The sequence below is a fragment of the Chiloscyllium plagiosum genome, unplaced genomic scaffold (assembly GCF_037043375.1).
Source record: "Chiloscyllium plagiosum isolate Xiang-an unplaced genomic scaffold, Cpla_swu_hap1 HiC_scaffold_43, whole genome shotgun sequence".
NCBI lineage: Eukaryota > Metazoa > Chordata > Chondrichthyes > Orectolobiformes > Hemiscylliidae > Chiloscyllium > Chiloscyllium plagiosum.
In genome coordinates, this window is record NW_028270181.1 from 27,941,484 (window position 1) to 27,962,503 (window position 21,020).

Sequence of the window (21,020 nt, forward strand, 5' to 3'; positions counted from 1 at the left end):
AAGACTGCAGCCATTGCGTTATAGAAGAACAAACTGTGCAGCGAGTTAACTGCAGAGTGTATCCATACCCTACAAGAGCAACTTGCATCTCTCATTAATACAGCACCATGGGTAAAGCCATAGAGAGAAAAATAATTATGAACAAAGAGTCAAGCAATACAAACTCAGTTAAAACACACTTTTTTTTAAAAAAGGCATTAACTTTTGGAGCATCCACAACAGAACTTGCCTGAGCACCATCAGTGTCTTCATTTACAGAGTGACCAATATTTGATTAGATTAGATTGCTTACAATGTGGAAACAGGCCCTTCGGCCCAACAAGACCCTCCGAAGAATCACCCACCCAGACCAATTTCCCTCTGACTAAATTTGTTTTATGTGAGTTTCTTTAAAGTAATAGTCTGTGAGTAGCTATATCATTTGGGGTGGCATAGTGGCTCAGTGGTTAGCGCCGCTGTCTCACAGCATCAGGGGCCTGAGTTTCATTCCACCTTCAACTGTCTGTGTGGAGTTTGCACATTCTCCCCGTGTCTGCGTGGGTTTCCTCCGGGTGCTCCGGTTTCCTCCCACAATCCAAAGATGTGCAGGTTAGATGGATTGGCCATGCTAAATTGCCCGTAGTGTGAAGGTAAGGTGCATTAGCCATGGGAAATGCAGAGCGACAGAGATGAGATAGGTCTGGGTGGAATACTCTTTGCAGGGTCAGCGTGAACTCGATGGGCTGCATGGCCTGCTTCCACACTGTAGGGATTCTAAAATAAAAATCTGAACATAAGCAGCTTTGGTGCAGTTGCGTGCATGTCTTTGGTAGACTAGTTACTCATGAATTAGTCAATGTGCAATCCAGTATTTAATCTTGTTATCACTTTTGGTGACATCTTTTTCCCTCTATCTTCCATTTCATTTTAATTCATTCATGAGATGTGAGCCAGCTTTTATGACCCATCCCTAGTTGCCCTTGTGAAGGTTTTGTGGAGCTCCCTTGAACCCTGCAGTCCAGGCGTTGGATAGAACAAGAAGGAGTTCCAGGATTTTAACCCAGCGACGCCGATGTATTTCCGAGGCGTGTGAGGAACCGGATAGTTTCGAGGTTTCGTTTTAGTTCTGGACGGTCCCAGGTTGATTGCCAGCTCTATTTTGCACTGGAATCTAGGAATCTCTTTCTGAACCTGATGGTGTTGTACGCTCACATTTATCTTCCCTACAAGCTGATCCAGTCTCTGCAAACGGGGTCTTTGCAAAGGGTGCTGATCTTTTCAGATTCTGGTCCCAAGTGTTGGACAGTTTCCATACTCTGTGCATGGAGTGCCTTGACCATCTGGGCATACAGAGCAGGCCAGCGTAAATCATTTGAGAATATGATTTAGAGGGCAGTGGAGGCCCACTCTCTGGATTCATTTAAGAAGGAGTTGGATAGAGCTCTCAAAGATAGTGGAATCAAGGGTTATGGAGATAAGGCAGGAACAGGATACTGATTAGGAATGATCAGCCATGATTATATTGAATGGCGGTGCAGGCTCGAAGGGCTGAATGGCCTACTCCTGCACCTATTGTCTATGTTGCCGTTTTCTCGTCTGTGAGTAGGTGCCGAGGTTGAACTTTCAATGAACTCTGTTTTTGGAACTTTCTCTTTTCATTAACCCTGCACGAAGGAAAAAAACAATGAATTTTTGTTTGTCCCCAGGATCTGCTTGTTCAGATTAACCAGCAACAGATTGATTCATTGAGCTAACAATCAAGCATCAATCCAGCCCAGACGCACAGCAGGTTCGTGATTCTCTCTGTTCCTACACTCTAGTGATTGATATTGCTCCTATCCAGCTCCCAATGGCCAGCTAAAAGCTGCTGTGACCTCGCAGCTCAGTAGAATCATGGGCATTGAATATTGCCAAGCTGGTCTCCCAAAAATCGTTCATCTCTTTTGTACACGGACAGAACACATGGTGGTGTCGGAGCTGCATTTCAGTGTGGGATCATTCCATGTGTGTTAGAACAGCAGCAGAAACCAGTGAGGGGCCCTAACCCCAACCGTGACCCTAATCCTAACCCTAACCCTAATCCTAAGTCTAACCCTCACCCTAACCCCTGGCCCTAACCCAACCTTACCCCTAACCCTAACACTAACCTGAGCCTAAACCCTAATTCTAATCAATACAGGGGCCCACACTGGCACACAAGCACAGACTGGGACTCACACTGATCACACTGCAAGGCACAGGCTGGTCCAGGAGCATGGGCTGGTGCAGGAATGGATATTAGTAACTGGGGCTGATACTGCTACAGGGAGTATACACGAGTATGGGATATACATCATTATTATCAGTGGTCCCTCGCAGATAGGAATGACTCTCTCCCACTCTCAGGGTGAATCTGTAGATGGCTGTATAGACAATGTGACTACCGCAGGCTCTGTTACACTTGGGACAGAAGGTGGTCATGGGAAGGGGTGGGTAGGGCGTTGGTGTGACAGTGCATTGTTTTCCCGGCTTCCACTTTTTCCTGATGGCAAGTCTCAGGGAGATCGACGCCTTCCTGGATGCTCCTCCCCTACTTTAGACGGTCTTGGGCCAGTGATTCCCAGGTATCTGTGGGAATGCCACACTTCACCAGTGAGACCTTGAGGGTATCCTGAAGCACTTTCACTGTCCATCTGGGGCTTGCCTGCCATTTCAGAGCTGGGAGTGGAGCACCCGGTTGGGGAGCACAGGATTTGTTCAGGTATGGAGGCCAGGCTGGTAATTGGGTCACATGTTGGGCACAGAGGATGTATACTGAAAGGGTAATACAGATGGCTCCTGCCCATAATGTAATTCCAGTAATCATGGCACAGTACCACTCCTGGTGCCAGTTAGCAGAATATTCCTGATCCATCCTGGATTGTCTTGGCATCTCCCTGACACAAAGGTTAATTTTTGGTCCCAGCAACTGAGCAGAAACTTCACAAGAACATTGAAAAACATGTTTTGTGTAGTTTCTCCAGGGTATGTTGACTTTGAATGACGACATTGAGGAGACAGGAGCAAGGCTTAGGGGAGGGAAAAGTCTTTTCCAAATTCACAACTCGTGTTAGCGGAGATTCTGGATTGAGGGAAAGGAGTCTTTGGACGAGAGGTGTGTCTGGGATTGTGGAGCATTTATTGCTGAAATACAGCTGGGCAGCTTTACAAAGTTAGTGAAGGTTGGTAAGCTGTTTTGGCTGATGGCCGTGTTAGGTACAGTGTTGTTGCTGTCCTGTGTGTGTATGACAAATGGCTCAGTACCTTCAATACTCCACCAATATCTTGGCAAAGGAGCGAGGTGGCCAACAGATTATGTAATGGACAACAGGTTAAATAAGTGAGAGCACAGATTCCCATTGCTGCATCTCATTTATTGAAAGCAGTACCCACTGTGTGGCTCAAGGCAGTACCGTATCTTCAAAAGAACAGACTCGACTCCCTTATCTAAGATATGCTGACATTAGTGGAAGCCCAGAGAAGGTTCACTCGGCTGATCCCTGGCATGGAGGGGCAGTCCTACAGTAAGTTTGCAGATGGCACCAAAATTGGAGGTGTAGTGGACAGCGAAGAAAGTTACCTCAAATTGCAACAGATCTTGATCAGATGGGCCAATGGGCTGAGGAGTGGCAGATGGAGTTTAATTTAGATAAATGTGAGGTGCTGCATTTTGGGAAAGCAAATCTTAGCAGGACTTATACACTTAATGGTAAGGTCCTGGGGAGTGTTGCTGAACAAAGAGACCATGGAGTGCAGGTTCATAGCTCCTTGAAATTGGAGTCGCAGGTAGATAGGATAGTGAAGAAGGCGTTTGGTATGCTTTCCTTTATTGGTCAGAGCATTGAGTATAGGAGTTGGAGGTCATGTTGAAGCTGCACAGGACATTGGATAGGCCACGTTTGGGATACTGTGTGCAATTCTCGTCTCCCCGCTGTAGGAAGGATGTTGTGAAACTTGAAAGGGTTCATAAAAGATTTACGAGGATGTTGCCAGGGTTGGAGGGTTAGAGCTATAGGGAGAGGCTGAATAGGCTGGGGCTGTTTTCCCTGGAACATCGGAGGCTGAGGGGTGACTTTAGAGAGGTTTATAAAATCATGAGGGGCATGGAGAGACAAGTCCTTTCCCCAGGGTGGGGGAGTCCAAAACTAGAGGGCAGAGGATTAGGAAGAGCGGGGAAAGATTTAAAAGGGACCTAAGGGGCAATTATTTCACGCAGAGGGTGGTGCGCATATGCAATGAGCTGCCAGAGGAAGTGATGAAGGTTAGTACAATTACACCATTTAAGTGGTGGATGGGTAGATGAATAGGAAGGGTTTAGGGGGATGTGGACAAAATGCTGGCAAATAGGACTAGATTGGGTTGGGATATCTGGTCGGCATGGACGAGTTGGACCGATGGATCTGTTTCCGTGCTGTACATCTCTATGACTCTAAGAGTTTGAGTAGATTGGGTCTGTACTCTTCGGAATATAGAGGAATGAGAGGCCACCTTATTGAAACATAGGAGATTCTTGGGGGACTTGACAATTACAATATTTAAAAGATATTCGGACAGGTATGTGGATAGGAAAGGTTGAGAGGGATATGGGCTAAATGCAGGCAAATGGGACTAGTTCAGTTTAAGGAACCTGGTTAGCATGGATGAGTTGGGTCGAAGGGCCTCTTTCTGTGCTGTACGACTCCACGAGTGTGACAGTGGATGCGGTGGGGGGTGTCTCCCTTGTAGGAGAGTCTAGGACCAGAATCTCAGAATAACGGGTGGCACTTTTAAGCCAGAGGTGAGATGGAATGACTTCCCTCAGAGGGGAGTGAATCTATGGGATTCCTTACTGCAGAGGGCTTACTGTCGCTGACTGAGACAGGATTTTTAACCAGGAATGGAATCAAAGGGTTATGGAGAAAAATGGAGTTGAGGATGATCAGACCAGCCACGCTCTCATTGATTGGTGGAGTGGACTATCTATCTGACTGGTGCTCCATTGTCACATTCCCCCCCACAAACCGTGCTGGGAATCAGTTGACAGACCCCAAGCTATCAATTCAAAAGCCACGGTGCTACAGGTGGGCACACTTGTGGGGATTCCTTGGATCGGTCGGAGATTGTTGTGAAAACGGCCTAAATTGTCAAGTGTAACCTTTGGTGCCAAACCCTTCAGGACAGTTGCTTTCGATAAGGCAATGGACTGAACGAGGCTTGTCTCCTATGAGGACATTACATGGTCACGTTCTTTCATGATGTTCTTTCGTGTTGGGTATTTCTCTCTTCACCAGCCTCCGTCCCATCCTGCCCTGAAGGCTCTGACTCTGACTCTGACTCTGACTGGACTCCATCCCAAAACTGCCCCCAAATGATGGGTCTTTAACCCAGGAGCCTGAGCGATTAAATGTTGTTGAGATGTTGAGCTGTCGGGAGCATGGCAGACAACGTGAATCCTGGTCTCTCCCGAATTTCCACACAAACTGTATCCAGGGAGGCAGCTCCGGGCACTGCTCATCAGAGATGGGGGCAAGTGCAGTACATCGTTTCTCTACGAGTGTTTCAGGTCACCCCGGTCAGTGAAGGTAAAGTTGAAAGGTAACGGCCGCCATGAGTGGGTGGCACGGTGGCACAGTGGTTAGCACTGCTGCCTCACAGCGCCAGAGACCCGGGTTCAATTCCCACCTCAGGCGACTGACTGTGTGGAGCTTGTACATTCTCCCTGTGTCTGTGTGGGTGTGCTCTGGTTTCCTCCCACAGTCAATAGGTGAATTGGCCATGCTAAATTGCCCGTAGTGTTTGGCGAAGGGGTGAGGGTAGCGGGTCTGTGTAGACTTATTGGGCCGAAGGGCCTGTTTCCACACTGTAAGTAATCTAATCCCCTTCAGATTCTGTGTCTCATTGGCAAGAAGCTTTGATCATGTCCCTTTTTGTGGATGTACAAGAGTTTAAGATCCAGTTGTTAAACTAAAGCACATGCCATGGTCATGACTCCTTTTATGGTACAGCCTGCACCAGAGCAGAATGGGAAACGATTCTTACCACTGTCAGAGTGTCTTTAACTCCAAGTGGGCATGACTGAGGGCACAATGTAACTGGAACTTAGGAACAGCTGGAGGCCATTATTTTCAATTGGAAAAAGGGCCATTTTTGCATGAGTTTAATTTTGTGTCAATTCCCCTTTCCTTAACTGAAAAATTCATTCAGAACATTCTAAAATGTGGCACAACTATGAAGTACAAAAGGCTAAAATTATGTCATGAGGGTCACCAACCCTTCCTACCATCTAAGGCAGCAGATACATGGGTCCTACAAGCGCTCCTCCAAGCCACTCACCGTCCTGACTGGGAAATATCTCGCCGTTCCTTCACTGTCACTGGGTCAAAGCCCTGTCGCTCCTTCCCTCTATAATGACTGTCCCTGCAGCACATGGACTTGCAGCTGTCTAGGAATCCAGCTCAACACCAGCTTCTCAAGGGCAGTCTGAGATGGGCAGGAACTGCTTGTCCAGCTGATGACAGGTTGTCTCCTGTGAAGGACTGAATGGAAATGAAAAAGGGCAATTGCAAATCAGGAGCCATTTTACAGACCACACTGGTCTTATCCAACAGCAAACAAGACTGGCAGAGTGTAGACTGTAGTGTAAACGTCCAAAAGTGGTAACCCAGTCTCTGAGTGATGGACGGTAACCCTCATCACTTGAATGCTCTCCCCTAATAAGAGCAAAGCTTTGTGCTTTTGAGGGAATTCTGGGTCCCTGAAGGGAATGGATTGGCTTCTCTTTCCTCTTGACAGTTACCTTTTCATGTGCAAACAAAGGAAAGGTGAAGTGAGGGAAATCTTTTTCACACAGTGAGTAACGCACTGCCTGGAAAAATGGTGGAGGCAGGTTCAATTGAGTCATTCATGAGAGCATTAGATGGTTATTTGGATAGAAGTGGTAGGCAGTGATGTAGGGAAAAGGCAGGAGAGTGGCACCGGGAATAGAACCAGGGAAGGCACAATAGGCCGAATGGCCTCTTGCAGCACTTAACAGTTCTGTGATTCTAGTGCTCTAGAAAGGGCTGTTATTTTGGCAGGGAGAATCAGTATGGCTCGTCTCTTTGAGAGCCAGTACTTCAAATATACATATTACGAAGAAAGAAAGGTACTTTGATGGGTTTATGAAGGCAAGTGAAACCATTAGTTTGTAATTGTGTCTGTAATTGTGTCTGATCGTGTGCTGGATTTTTATGATCCAATATGGAGGACCAAATGGAGTTGGCTTGGCGAGGAGTGGGATGGCCAGAAGGTCTCACCTCTATCCTTGACCTTGGTGACTAACACAGGGGTAGAGGAGGGAGCAGGCACTGAAAGCTCTCCAGCGCTATGATGGATGAAACATGGCTGTGTTTTGCGCTCGGTGATTATTGAACCCGGGGAAGGCTTTTTAATTTCCACAGAGGCCATTGGATTTGGGCAGCGGTCAGATTTTAGACCAGCTGCAGAGGAGCCTGAAATGTGGACTGAACACCGGAAAGGTTTCAAAGTGAAATGGTGTCACCCATTTACAGTTCAACCTGAAATGTCATAGCATGCGTTGTATCAACGTCCATGAAGATGAACCACGATGGTGCTGTGATTGGACTGTGTAAGTACACCCGAAAGAGCGTGCTTGCCAGATTGTTACACGTGAAACACGTTACAAGTGAAAGGTGAACGTTGTAAATGTGGATCAGCCTTCAGACGAGGTTAAAAAAGTCCGCCCAATACTCTTTCAAGTTCTACTATGGTTAGCATTTTGCTTTTGTCTACTCCTTGAGAAGATGGTGATGAGCTTGTCTTCCTGAGCTGCTGCAGTCCGTGTGCAGTGATTTTGATATCCAGCAGCGGTGAAGGAACGGTGATACATTTTCAAGTCAGAATGGTGTAACGACAAGGTTCAGAACTTCCATGTGGTGGCATCCCTACTTAGCTGTTGTGTTTGCCCTTCTACCTGGTCGATAGAGGTCATGAGTTTAAAGTTGCTGTTGGTGGAGCCTTAGTGAATTGCTGCGTCATGTCTTGTAGATAATACATATTGATGGCAATAACTAAGTCGACTGCTCTGTTCTGGATGGTATTGAGTTTTCTTGCGTGTTGTTGGACCTGCACCAATCAAGGCAAATGGGGAGTGTTCCATCCCACGTCTGATATGTGCCTTGTGGATCGTGGACATGCTTTGGGGAGTCAGGAGTTGAGTTATTCACCTCAGAATTCCTAGCCTTCGACCTTCTCTTGCAGTCACAGTATATGCGTGGCTGGTCCAGTTTTGTTTCTGGTCAGCTATGAGACATCCAGGATCTTGATAGTGAGGAATTCAGTGATGGTAATGCCACTGAATGTGAAGGAGAGATGGTTACTTTTCGGTCTTGTTGGAGAACTTGTATAGTGGAAATGTTAAATGATAGAGGACATATCAGAGTATAGAAAGGATAACAAATATTGTTAAAGTTCCATCAATTCCTGTTGCTGTGATGCAGGCAGGAAAATGGAGTTGAGGCTGAGATGAGAGCAGCCATGGTTGTATTAAATGGTGGAATAGGCTCGAGGGGCTGAATGGCCGACTGCTGTTCCTGGTTCTTATGCTCTCTTATATATTCGGTCTTGGTATCTAATCAGATAGCAATTGACATTATTTAATGGGATGTGGGCATCACTGGCAAATCCACGATTTGTTGCCCGTTCCTAACTACCCTTGAACTAAGTGGGATCATTTCAGAGGACAGCTAAGAGTCAACCACATCACTGTGGGTCTGGAATCATGTAAGCCAGACCAGGTAATGAGACAGATTTGCTTCTGTAAAGGACATGAGTGAACCAGGTAGGCTTTTGCAACAATGGGCACGATTACTGAGACAAAATTTTATTCCAGATTTGTCAATGAAATTGAAATATTATTTTTTGCCATGTTGGATTTGAACCTGTGTCCCAGGTTATTAGTCTGACCTTCAGGATTCCTTGTCCAGTGACACTGCTACTGTGCCTTCCCTCCTCATAATAGGCCCTTAGCTACGGTTCAATTGCCTCATCATTTTCAAAGTAGTTGACTCTGTTGACACAATGTTTGAAGACTCTGCTTTGTTTACTGTTGTGGTGTTATGGGCTGTTCAATGGCTTCCAAATGCTAGAAAAAGGCTTGTGACCCTTTGTTCATAAAGTGGGTAATGGCACAAGGAGGTGGGCTGGGGGTTTGAGGATAGATAAGCTGCCAGTCGTGCCAAAAACACAGGACCAGAATTGTCTGGCACACAGTTGGGCTTTTTAACCAGTTTGCACTAGATGTGGCCCACCTTTGTTCCAACTTTAGCCATTTTTAGTGGTAGGCCCACCCCCAGGACAATGGAGGCTTGGACACCCAAGTCAATTAGAGGTAATAAACACTGGCAGAGACTAATTAGGCCAAAGGCCTGTTGCTGTGCTGCAATTTTGATGAACTTGTACAGGTCTGGTACCTGGAGCTCAGAGTCGAGGGTCCACAGGATGCAGGGAGTAGCTGTTATTTAAAGGAATGCGCTGGTTCATTACTGTTTTCCCTGGGGTGACCTTATAGAGGTTTATAACATCGAGAAGGGTATGGATAGGGTGAATGGCAGGTATCTTTTGGGGGAGGGGGGGGGTTTCAAAACTAAGGGGCATATCTTTAAGATGAGAGGAGAAAAATTTTAAAAAAGACAAGGGGCAACTTTATGCAGAGAGAGGTTCGTGTGTGGAATGAGCTTCCAGAGGAAGTGGTGGATGCAGTTACAAATGTTTAAAAAACATTTAGATAAGCGCATGTATACATTTGGAGGGATGTTGGTCAAGTGCAGGCAGGTGGGACTAGTTTAGTTTGGGGATTATGGTTGGCATGGACTGGTTGGAGCGAAGGATCTGTTTCTGTGCTGTATGACTCTGATGTTATGTCTTTGTGTGCCAGAGGAGTTCAAGGACAGAAGGAACTGCTCTGCTCCACTCGTCTCTTTGAAAATCCCTGAGAGGTTCTCAAATGAAGAGGGCTGACTTTGACACTATCCTGGCAGCCTCCTACGCTCAGAAATGTCAGGGCTGCTCAGCAGGAAGTTGATTGATGACTGTATCTGTGATCCAGATGGCCTGGAAATGGCTATAGAACAATGTCATCAGGGCATCAGCCAGCCTTACGCATCCTGCTTGGAAAATCATAGACGCCCGACAGTGTGGGAGCAGGCCATTCGGCCCATCAACTCCACACCTACCCTCCAAAGTGCATCCCAACCAGATCCACCCCATCACGGTGGCTCAGTGGTTAGCACTGCTGCCTCACAACGCCAGAGACCCGGGTTCAGTTCCAGCCTCAGGCAAATGTCTGTGTGGACTTTCCACATTCTCCCCGTGTCTGCGTGGGTTTCTTCCGGGCGCTCCGGTTTCCTCCCACAGTCCATAAAAAATGTGCAGGTTCGGTGAATTGGCCATGCTAAATTGCCCGTAGTGTTAGGTGAAGGGGTAAATGTAGGGGAATGGATCTGGGTGGGTTGCTCTTCGGAGGGTCAGTGTGGACTTGTTGCGCCGAAGGGCCTGTTTCCACATTGTAAGTAATCTGATCTAATCTATGTAACCCTGCATTCCCCGTGGCTAACCCATCTAGCCTGCACATCCCTAGAAACCATGGGCAATTTAGCATGGCCAATTCACCTAACCTGCACATTTTTGGACTGTGGGAGAAAACTGGAGCACCCGGAGGAAACTCACGCAGACACGGGGAGAATGTGCAAACTCCACACAAACCCAAGGCTGGAATCAAACCCAGGACCTTGGCACTGTGAGTCAGTGATGCTAGCCACTGAGCCACTGTGCCACCCAAGAGAGGGCAAAGGACTGGCTATTAACAATTTCATCATCTTGTTCCATCTTGACTGAGGCCATACGCTTAAAGCTCAAAAAGCAACTCTTCCCGAATGGTACAGCTGACATCTGTGAAAGGGTCATGGCAGTTGGGTCACAGCATCGTGGAAGGGTGATACCTCCAATCGGGGTTGATTCGGACCTGGATTGGATGAAGTCCCGTGCAGAGACCCCACTTCCTTCTCACTGGGTGACTGAATGTCTCCGTATTTCAGCACTGCATCCATCGCCTTCACCACTCTCCAGCACCGACACTCAGCAGCAGCAGTGTGTGCCATCTACAAAATGCCCTGGAGAAATTCACCAAGGTTCCTTCATCAGCAACCACTATCACTTCGATGGTCACGGGCATCAGGTACAAATGAACATCTGGGCCTCCTACCTTTGGAAATATGTCATAAAGTCATATCCTCATTCTTTCAATGTCACCATCAATTGGGTTGTGCCCAATCCATTCTTAAATGCTGTCACGTTTTTGTCTCTGCCGTTGTCGCTGAGAAACCATTGCCCTGTTAACGACTCTTCATTGAGGCCGGGCTGAGCTCAAGACACACTTTATGGTACTGGCTACAACCAGGAGTCGTTGTGCATGAATCACAAAGAGTTGGTTTGCAGGTTCAGCAGGTAATTAAGAAGGCAAACGGAATATTGTCCTTCATTACTAGAGAGATGGAGTTTAAAACAGGGAGGTTATGCTGCAGCAGTACAGGGTGCTGGTGACACTACACCTGGAATACTGTGGACAGTTTTGGTCTCCATACTTGAGAAAGGATGTACTGGCACTGGAGGGGATGCAGAGTTGAGAGGGCTAGTTTATGAGGAGAGATTGAATAGACTCATTAAAATTTAGAAGAATGAAGGGGGATCTTACAGAAACATATAAATGGGGAAGGAAATAGGCAAGATTGGAGGAGGGAGGTTGTTTCTAATGGCGGGTGAAATTAGAACAAGAGGGCCTCAAAATAAAGGGGGGGGGGGGGGGCAGATTTAGGACTGAGTTGAGGAGAAACTTTTTCATCCAAAGGGTTGTGAATCTGTGGAATTCCCTGCTCCGTGAAGCAGCTGAGGCTATCTCGTTGAATGTTTTTAAGGCAAAGATAGATAGATTTTTGAACAATTAAGGGTTATGGTGAGTGGGCGGGTAAGTGGAGCTGATTCCATGTAAAGATCAGCCGTGATCTTATTGAATGATGGAACAGGCTCGATGGGCCAGATGGCCCACTCCCTGCGCCTAGTTCTTATGTTCTTATGAGACAGTAGGTGCTGACAGACGGCGGCCATGATGGAGCCTGTCAATGTGTTGCCACGGTGAATGGGTTCCATTTCAGAGAGCCATTGGCCTCTCTGAGTGTGAAAGTGTCTTATGTAAGAAGAAATGGCACAATCTGGTGTAAAATCTCGTAGCTTCGAAATCTTCCAACATCAAGAAGAGAAACATTATAACTTCTGCCTGCTTTGAAGCTGACAACTCTTGCAATAATGTGAACCAGATTGTTTGTGGATGCTGGTTTCTGATTGATTTTGACCTTCACACTCTCATCAGCCCATTAACAGGCTCAGTAGTTCCAAAGGCAAGTCATTGGAACATCTCAAACCAGAGTACAGGCCGCAGAGATTATACAAAATTCTGGTTAGACGCACTGTGACCAGGAAGGATACTTTGGCCTTGGAGGCAGTACTTCTCAGGTTAATATGGCTGATACATGAACTTCCGGGGTTAAGATATGAGGAGAAATTAGACAAATTAGGTCATTATTCTCTTGAATTTAGATGATAAAGGGTGATCTAATCCAAGTTTTCAAGACATTAGCAGGAATAAAATAAGGTAAAGGTAAACTATTTCCACTGGTTTGGGGATTCTAGAAAGAGGTCTGAGAATGGCCAAATTGTTCAGGAGAGATGTTAGGAAGCACTTCTACACACAAAGGGTTATAAATTTTTGGAACGCTCTTTGTCAAACAGCAGTGGATGCTGGATAAGTTGTCCATTTTAAATCTAAGACGGATAAGTTTATGTTAATGAAAGATATTTGGGGATAGGAGACAATGACAGGTATTGGTCAGGGATCAGCCACGATCCCATTGAATGGTGGAACAAGCTCGAGGGGCTGAATGGCCTATGTATATTCCTCTGCAGCTTGTGTTTCTCTCTGCATACCTGCTGAGTTTCTCCAACACTTTCCGATTTTATTTCAGCTCTCCAGCATTCGCAGTGTTTTGCTTTCAATTTCGGAAGCTGCTAATTGTGAGTGGGCGGAATCAGGGCCTCCCCACCTCACCTCTCTCTCCCTTCCAAAAAAAACCATCTTTTGGATCCCTTACTCACCCCAGCATAAGGGAAAGTGGCCTACCTCTCAGCTGTCTCCTTTCCAGACTGAAAATACTGAGGAATCTTCAACTGTTCATCATAGGTCAGACCCTTGACACCAGCAGGAAGCCCTGTGGTTCTTCTCTGCTCCACTTCCATTTACATGCATGTTTCCCTTCTACCTCACCGAGCTAAACCACACAGTGGTCAAGTACAAGCTGACCAGAGCTGGGAACAGGCCACGCAAGTTGCAATGAAAATGGAATTCTTTCCATCTGCTTGTTACCACAAGGGTCCGTGGGTTAGGTAAGGAGGAATGACAGACAGAAGCTTGTTTTTTTTTAAAATATCAGCATTGGCGTGCTTTTGGCTGTGAGGAGATTAACAAGCAACCAATCTGTGTCTCAGATTGCATCGAGCAGGGCTCAGTCACACAGAAACCTTTTATACAGCCATTCGCAATGAATGCTTGCTCCATTCCTCTGGAGGACTGCTGCCCCAGAGTCAGCAACGCTCAATGCTGACATATAGCCGCAGAAAAACACCCGAGAACGCTCGCAGAGTTCACCTATTTCTCTGATCAACTTGTTCACAGATGTTAGTAGACACCTCGGAAGCAGGTGGGGCTCCTGGTCCAGGGTAGGGACATTGCCACGGTCACAAGATTTGTTTCATTTATCGACGCGCGTATTTTGTAAAAGGATACAGTGAAAGGTGTTGCGTAGCATCGCCACTTTCCGGCGCCAAGTTAAAAACGCAGAAAAATAAACCAGAACAGAATATGAAGACGAAGAAATAAAGAAATAGTGTTCAACTTTACGGCCTTCCTTGGTAAGTGTTCTGCCACGGGCCATTGCAAAGTTAATTTGGGACAAATGACTGACTTCTCAAAATGATCAATCATTGGTTTTAGTCCACAGCCCTTCGATTGTCAGTTGCCAGCTGATTAGCTTCCATCCCGTAGGGACCACTTTGCAATCAACAGCAATGTCTTTGCAGCTTCACCAAACACGACCGGGTCACCCTCTCCATCTTACTCATTGATCAAAATGGCAGCAGCAACTGAAAGGATTCAGAGTTATAGAGTTGTACAGCATGGAAACAGACCCTTCGGTCCAACCCGTCCACGCCGACCAGATATCCCAACCCAATCTAATCCCACCTGCCAGCACCCAGCCCATATCCCTCCAAACCCTTCCTATTCATATACCCATCCAGATGCCTCTTAAATGTTGTGATTGTACCAGCCTCCACCACATCCTCTGGCAGCTCATTCCATACATGTACCACCCTCTGCGTGAAAAAGTTGCCCCTTAGGTCTCTTATATGTTTTTCCCCTCTCACCTTAAACCTATGCCCTTTAGTTCTGGACTCCCCCAACGCAGGGAAGAGACTTTGCCTATCTGCTACTTCTCAGCCCATTGGCCCATCTGATCAAGATCCTGTTGTAATCTGAAGTAATCTTCTTTGCTGTCCACTACACCTCCAATTTTGGTGTCATCTGCAAACTTACTAACTGTACCTCTTATGCTCGCATCCAAATCATTTATGTAAATGACAAAAAGTAGAGGGCCCAGCACCGATCCTTGTGGCACTCCACTGGTCACAGGCCTCCAGTCTGAAAAACAAATCTCCTCCGCCATTCTCTGTCTTCTATCTTTGAGCCAGTTCTGTATCCAAATGGCGAGTTCTCCCTGTATTCCATGAGATTTAACCTTGTTAATCAGTCTCCCATGGGGAACCTTGTCGAACGCCTTACTGAAGTCCATGTAGGTCACGTCTACTGCTTTGCCCTCATCAATCCTCTTTGTTACTTCTTCAAAAAACTCAATCAAGTTTGTGAGACATGATTTCCCACGCACAAAACCATGTTGACAATCCCTAATCAGTCCTTGCCTTTCCAAATGCATGTACATCCTGCCCCTCAGGATTCCCTCCAACAGCTTGCCCACCACTGAGGTCAGGCTCACTGGTCTATAGTTCCCTGGCTTGTCCTTACCACTTGTCTTAAACAGTGGCACCACGTTTGCCAACCTCCAGTCTTCTGGCACCTCACCTGTGACTATCGATGATACAAATATCTCAGTAAGATACCCAGCAATCATTTCTCTAGCTTCAAACAGTGTTCTCGGGTACACCTGATCAGGTCTTGGGGATTTATCCACTTTTATGTGTTTCAAAACATCCAGCACTTCCTCCTCTGTAATATGGTCATTTTTCCAGATGTCACCATCTCTTTCCCTACAGTCTATATCTTCCATATCCTTTTCCACAGTAAACACTGACACAAAATACTCGATTAGTGTCTCCCCCATCTCCTGCAGCTCCACACAAAGGCCGCCTTGCTGATCTTTGAGGGCCCTATTCTCTCCCTGGTTACCCTTTTGTCCTTAATGTATTTGTAAAAACCCTTTGGATTCTCCTTAACCCTATTTGCCAAAGCTATCCCATGTCCCCGTTTTGCCCTCCTGATTTCCCTCTTAAGTATACTCCTACTGTCTTTATACTCTTCTAAGGATTCACTCGATCTATCCTGTCTATACCTGACATATGCTTCCTTCTTTTCTTAACCAAACCCTCAATTTCTTTAGTCATCCAGCATTCCCTGTACCTACCAGCCTTCCCTTTCACCCTGACAGGAATATACTTTCGCTGAATTCTTGTTATCTCATTTCTGAAGGCTTCACATTTTCCAGCCGCCCCTTTACCCACGAACATCTGCACCCAATCAGCTTTCGAAAGTTCTTGCCTAATACCGTCAAAATTGGCCTTTCTCCAATTTAGAACTTCAAGTTTTAGATCTGGTCTATCCTTTTCCATCACTATTTTAAAACTAATAGAATTACTGTCGCTGTCGCCAAATTGCTCCCTGACACCTCAGTCGCCTGCCCTGCCTTATTTCCCAAGAGTAGGTTAAGTGTAGGTGCATCCACATACTGAGTCAGAAAATCTTCTTGTACACACTTAACAAATTCCTATGCATCTCAACCCTATGGCAGTCCCAGTCTATGGTTTAGAAAGTTAAAATCCCCTACCATAACCACCCTATTATTCTTACAGATAGCTGAGACCTCATTACAAACTTGGCTGAAACATTTGGCTTTTTTTTAGATTAGATTAGATTACTTACAGTGTGGAAACAGGCCCTTCGGTGAATGTACTGATGGCTGGAGACTGGTCAGCATGAAATTGACACCCTCATTCAGAGAATGATTTGGAAAACAGATTTTAGTTTGTGCCCCACAGCGAACACTTCCAGTCGAGGCAGCCTCTGTGTTGACGTTGATGATGAGTTCCGGGCCAGTACCACAATTGCCAACAATGTCAAGCTGAACACAAGCCCAAGCTTGATCCCGCTGTCTTCTTCCACAAGCTCCCGCCACCAACCCTCACTCTTCCCCCAAACGGTAACAAACCCATCCGTGAAGAGACAAGCTCTTTTGAAAAGGGAGGTAACCAAGCCACTGGCAATGAAATCAATGTAGCAGTGGATTGCTCTCTCCTGCCCTTGAGATGATGTGAAGTCTCCCTCAGAGGAAATATGGAAACAAAGTATTAATGAGAAACTCACTCGGGTCCCCTCCAACCTCGAGTTCAGGAACAGAACTCTCCCACTACAACATCTGGCTGCATTTCCAAACTCTCTGGTGCCTTGCTCATATTAATCTGTTTTAAATTTAAATTTGACAAGTGAAATTTATATCTCCGGACGTTATTCCTCTGATCTTATTTAACGTAACATTATTGGATTTGCCCTCTTTATGAAGTGCGATATGAGGTCGTCTCCAGGCTGGATGTCATTTGGCTGTATCAGAGTAATTCTCTGATGAGTCTTTCTGGATGGGTGACAGGGAAACAGGGCCAGGCTGAGGGCCGGCGTGCTGCACATGTTGACTTGAACTTCTGACAGTGATCTTCCAGGGCCTGATGCTTCTTGCCAGCAGCACAGGAATGGAACTAGCCTCAAAGAGATTGACATAGAGTCATAAAATCATGGAACTAAATCGCTCTAGCGAGTCCATTACGCTGGTTATGCCTGTTGTCACCCTGTCACAGCTATTCAATTACTCCTATCCCACTCCTGTTCCCCCTCTCCTTCAAGCATTGATCCAATTTTCTTTTATCTAATTGCTCTTCGCCGAGTTGGCTGGATAGCTGCTTTGCAGTCCAGAGTAGTGCAATTTCAATTCCTGCACTGGCTGAGTTCACCAGGAAGGACTGTCCTTGTGACCCTCTCTCCTCACCTGAGGCACGGTGACCCTCAGGTTAAGCCACCACCAGTTGTCTCTCTCGATCGAGGCAGCAGCTCTATCATCTGGGAAGACGATGGCAACTTGACTTTGGAGGAGCATATTACTGCAGATGGTGGAATCTGAGCTGGAAACAACAAATGCTAGTGGGTTCATGGAGAGGGAGCAAGCTAATGCTTCGAGTCTCGATGTCTCTTCATCAGAGCTGAGGTGAAGTGCAGAGGGGGCAGCATTTATGTGGGGGGGGGGAATGGGGGTGGTTGGAGTACTGGTGGAGAAAGGATGTTGGTCGTTCAGATTAAGCAATTGGAGTGTGAGGACAGTACAACAATGTGCAAGATGGCGCTGGTTATGCTCGAGCCCTTGCGAGCTTCACCGTGCAGATCTAAGTTTCCTATTTCCTACAATCGTTCTACACTCTTTAAAATTAATAGCATACTTTTTAAAAATACTAATATCTCTATTTTACCTAACATTTGTCTGTGCTTGTGTTTTGGTTTTTGCTGTTGTTTACCTATTATTTACTTATCTGTGCAACTTAACTCTGTGACCTACCTGTATTGCTCGCAAAACAAAGCCTTTCACTGTGCCTCGGTACACATGACAATAAGTATAATTCAATTCAGTTCAGAATGGAAAGAACAGACAGTCCCATTGGAGTGGGGAGAGGGGAGACAGGACATGGAGACAGAGAATGTAACAAGTAAAGGAAGGAAAGGGTTTACAATTTGAACTCCATATGAAGTCCAGAAGGCTGTAGAGTGCCCAGTCTGAAGATGAGATGTTGTTCCTCCAGTTTGTGCTGGGATTCACTGGAGCACTGCAACATGCCGACGACAGACACATGGGCATGTGAGCAGGACATGTATTAAAATGACCGGCTACGGGAAGGTCAGGAGTCCCGTGGACCGGAGGTGTTCTGCAAAACAGTCACCCAGTCTGTGTTTGGTTTCTCCAATGTAGAGTAGGCCACATTGGGTGCAGTGAATACAATACACAGGATTGGAGGAGGTACAGGTGAAATGCTGTGTCGCCTGGAAAGACTGTTCGGGCCCTTGGATGGGGAGCAGGGACGAGGTGAAGGGGAAGGTGTTGCACCTTCTGCGGTTACATGGGAAGGTGCCATGGAGAAGGGATGTGGTGTTGGTGGTTGTGGAATGGACTAAGGTGTCTGGAGGGTATGATCCCTGTGAAATGCAGACAGAGGGAGTGAGGGGAAGATGTATTTGGTGGTGGTGTCCTTTTGGAGCTGTCTGAAATGGCAGAGAATGATCCTTTGAATGCAGAGGCTGGTGGGATGAAGCGTGACAACAAGGGGAGCCCGATCACACTGTTGTGAGTGATGGAAAGGGGAATGGGCAGAAGCACGGGCAATTGGTCAGATGTGGTTGAGGGCCCCGTCAACCGCCTTCACTACTGCTCTTCCCATCCAATGTCCTACAAGGACTCCATTCCTTTGCCTAAGTCGTATCTTCAGATGATGCCACTTTCCAAAACATCGCTGCTGGCATGGCTTCCTTGTTTGATAATCATGGTTACTCACCCACCGTAGTTAACAGCGCCCTCAACCGCATTCAATCTCTCACCAGTGCTTTTGTGTGTGCCTGTGTGTGTGTGTGTGTGTGTGCATCTACATGCATGTGTGTGTGTCTGCGTCTCTGTGTGTGCATGTATTTGTGTGTGTGTGTGTGTGTCTCTGTGTGTGTGGGTGTCTCTGTGTGTGTCCGCATGTGTGCATGCATGCATGCATGTGTGAGACTCTGTGTGTGCATGTGTGTGTTTCTCATTTATTGCTGGAGTTTGCCACAAAAGGAATTTTAGCTTGCTCAGTGTGCTGTCAATAGCCATCATTTGGTTGGCTGAAAATATCCCATTGATCATCTGTTTGCAGTCCTGGCCATTTGCAGAGTTATCTGGGGGTCACATGCTCATGGTTTGTGGAACTTTACGGGAGTACTCCACTGTCGTCTTTCTGACGGTGGTGATAACATGAGACCCTGTCTACCTCTCGGGTGGAGAACACAATCCCATGACGCTATCTCACAGTAGCACAGGGGAGTTCTCCGTGATATAACCCAGCTCTCAACCACTAACACAGATTATCTGGTCATGTCATGTTAAGTTTGTGGGACCTTGCTGTGTGCAAACTAACTGACGTGCTTCCACATTATAACAGTGATGAGACTTTTAAGACAAAAAAACATTTAATCAGCTTCAAAGTTAGATAATGGGCCAAACACAAGCAAATTGGCCTGGTTCAGTTTAGGATACCCGGTTGGCATGGATGGGTTGGAACGAAGGGTCTGTTTCTGTGCTGCAATGACTCTATGACTCTATGAAAGGCGTGATTAAAAATGTAACTCTTTCTAATAAGACTTTTAGATGTTATTAAAATGTGGCTTCATGTAACATCAGATTTCTGCCTTAAAGTTGGCTTCAGGCGTTCGGAGATTAATGTCACAAAGAATTTTGTGTTTACTGAATGAGATTTGTGCTGTGGGAATGGCTTCTTAACAGCTAAGTTTACTTTTAAAAATGTTGGTTATGCCACAGAATGCATGTCTTCTTCAAAACGAGTGTAATGAGAATCTAACTCAATTCATTAAAGCAGCTTTCACAGTGAGCTGATTCCTGGTAACTGCCACATATTTGATTATTTATCACATATAATTACATATCCACTGACACCTTTTAAGATTTGCTACGTTGGAAGTGAATGGTGTATTGTTACCTTTGTGTCAACTCAGTGCAGTTGGTTGTATGCCAATTTGTTTGTTACCAGTCAGAGTTAATCACTATCACCAGTGAGTTGACGGGTAAGTGGGATTCTGAGCAGCCACTGTATTGTATACTGGGTTTTGGGGAACAGCTGGTGTCACCTGACTAACAGTCTAGAGAGGTGGGCTAACGCTCTGGACACATGGGTTCAAACCCCATAAGGTGGCTGGTGGAATTTCAATTCAATTAATAAATCTGGAATATAAAGCTGGCTTTAGTACTGGCAATTGTGAACTGTTGTAAAAACCCATCTGTTCATTAGTGCCTTTTAAGGAGAGAAATTTGCAGTCATTACCTGAGTGGCATATTGAGTTTAATTTAGATAAATGTGAGGTGCTGCATTCTGGATAGGCCAATCAGAGCAGGACTTATACACTGAATGGTCAGGTCCTGGGGAGTGTTGCTGAACAAAAAGACCTTAGCATGCAGGTTCATAGCTCCTTGAAAATCTAGTCTCAGGTAGATAGGATAGTGAAGAAGGTGTTTGGTACACGCCTTTTTTGGTCAGTGCTTTGAGTATAGGAGTTGGGACGTCATAGAATGATAGAATCCCAACAGTGTGGAAACAGGCCCTTTGGCCCAACAGGTCCACACTGACCTTTCAAAGAGTATCCCACCCAGACCCATTCCCCTACCCTATTATCCAAATTTACCTCTGACCAATGCACATATCCCTGAACACTATGGCCAATTTACCTGACCTGCACATCTTTGGATTGTGGGAGGAAACCGGAGCACCCAGAATAAGCCCACACAGACATAGGGAAAACATACAAATTCCACACAGGCAGTCACCCGAGACTGGAATTGAACCCAGGTCCCTTGTGCTGT

General features: G+C 46.1%; 1 protein-coding gene and 1 long non-coding RNA gene across 6 annotated transcripts in view; one reads left to right on the forward strand and one right to left on the reverse strand.

Moving 5' to 3' along the window:
- LOC122541698 (carbohydrate sulfotransferase 3-like) overlaps nt 1–21,020 on the forward strand; it is a 114,617-nt gene that overhangs the window by 50,964 nt on the left and 42,633 nt on the right. For 2 of the 5 annotated variants that reach the window (XM_043678587.2, XM_087982394.1), the window contains exon 1: nt 1,743–1,768. The exons of 2 other annotated variants lie outside the window; for them this stretch is intronic. The gene's annotated coding sequence lies outside the window, so the exon portion shown is untranslated. Of the gene's footprint in view, nt 1–1,742; nt 1,769–13,675; nt 13,993–21,020 lie in introns of those variants that run through there. One more of the 5 variants, XM_087982389.1, reaches the window with a different exon arrangement.
- Nucleotides 111–17,025, reverse strand: LOC148137458 (uncharacterized). Its single transcript, XR_015754248.1, has 3 exons — nt 16,292–17,025; nt 6,310–6,512; nt 111–1,643 (listed from the first exon to the last, which is right to left on the reverse strand). It is a non-coding gene; the product is annotated as an uncharacterized LOC148137458 (long non-coding RNA).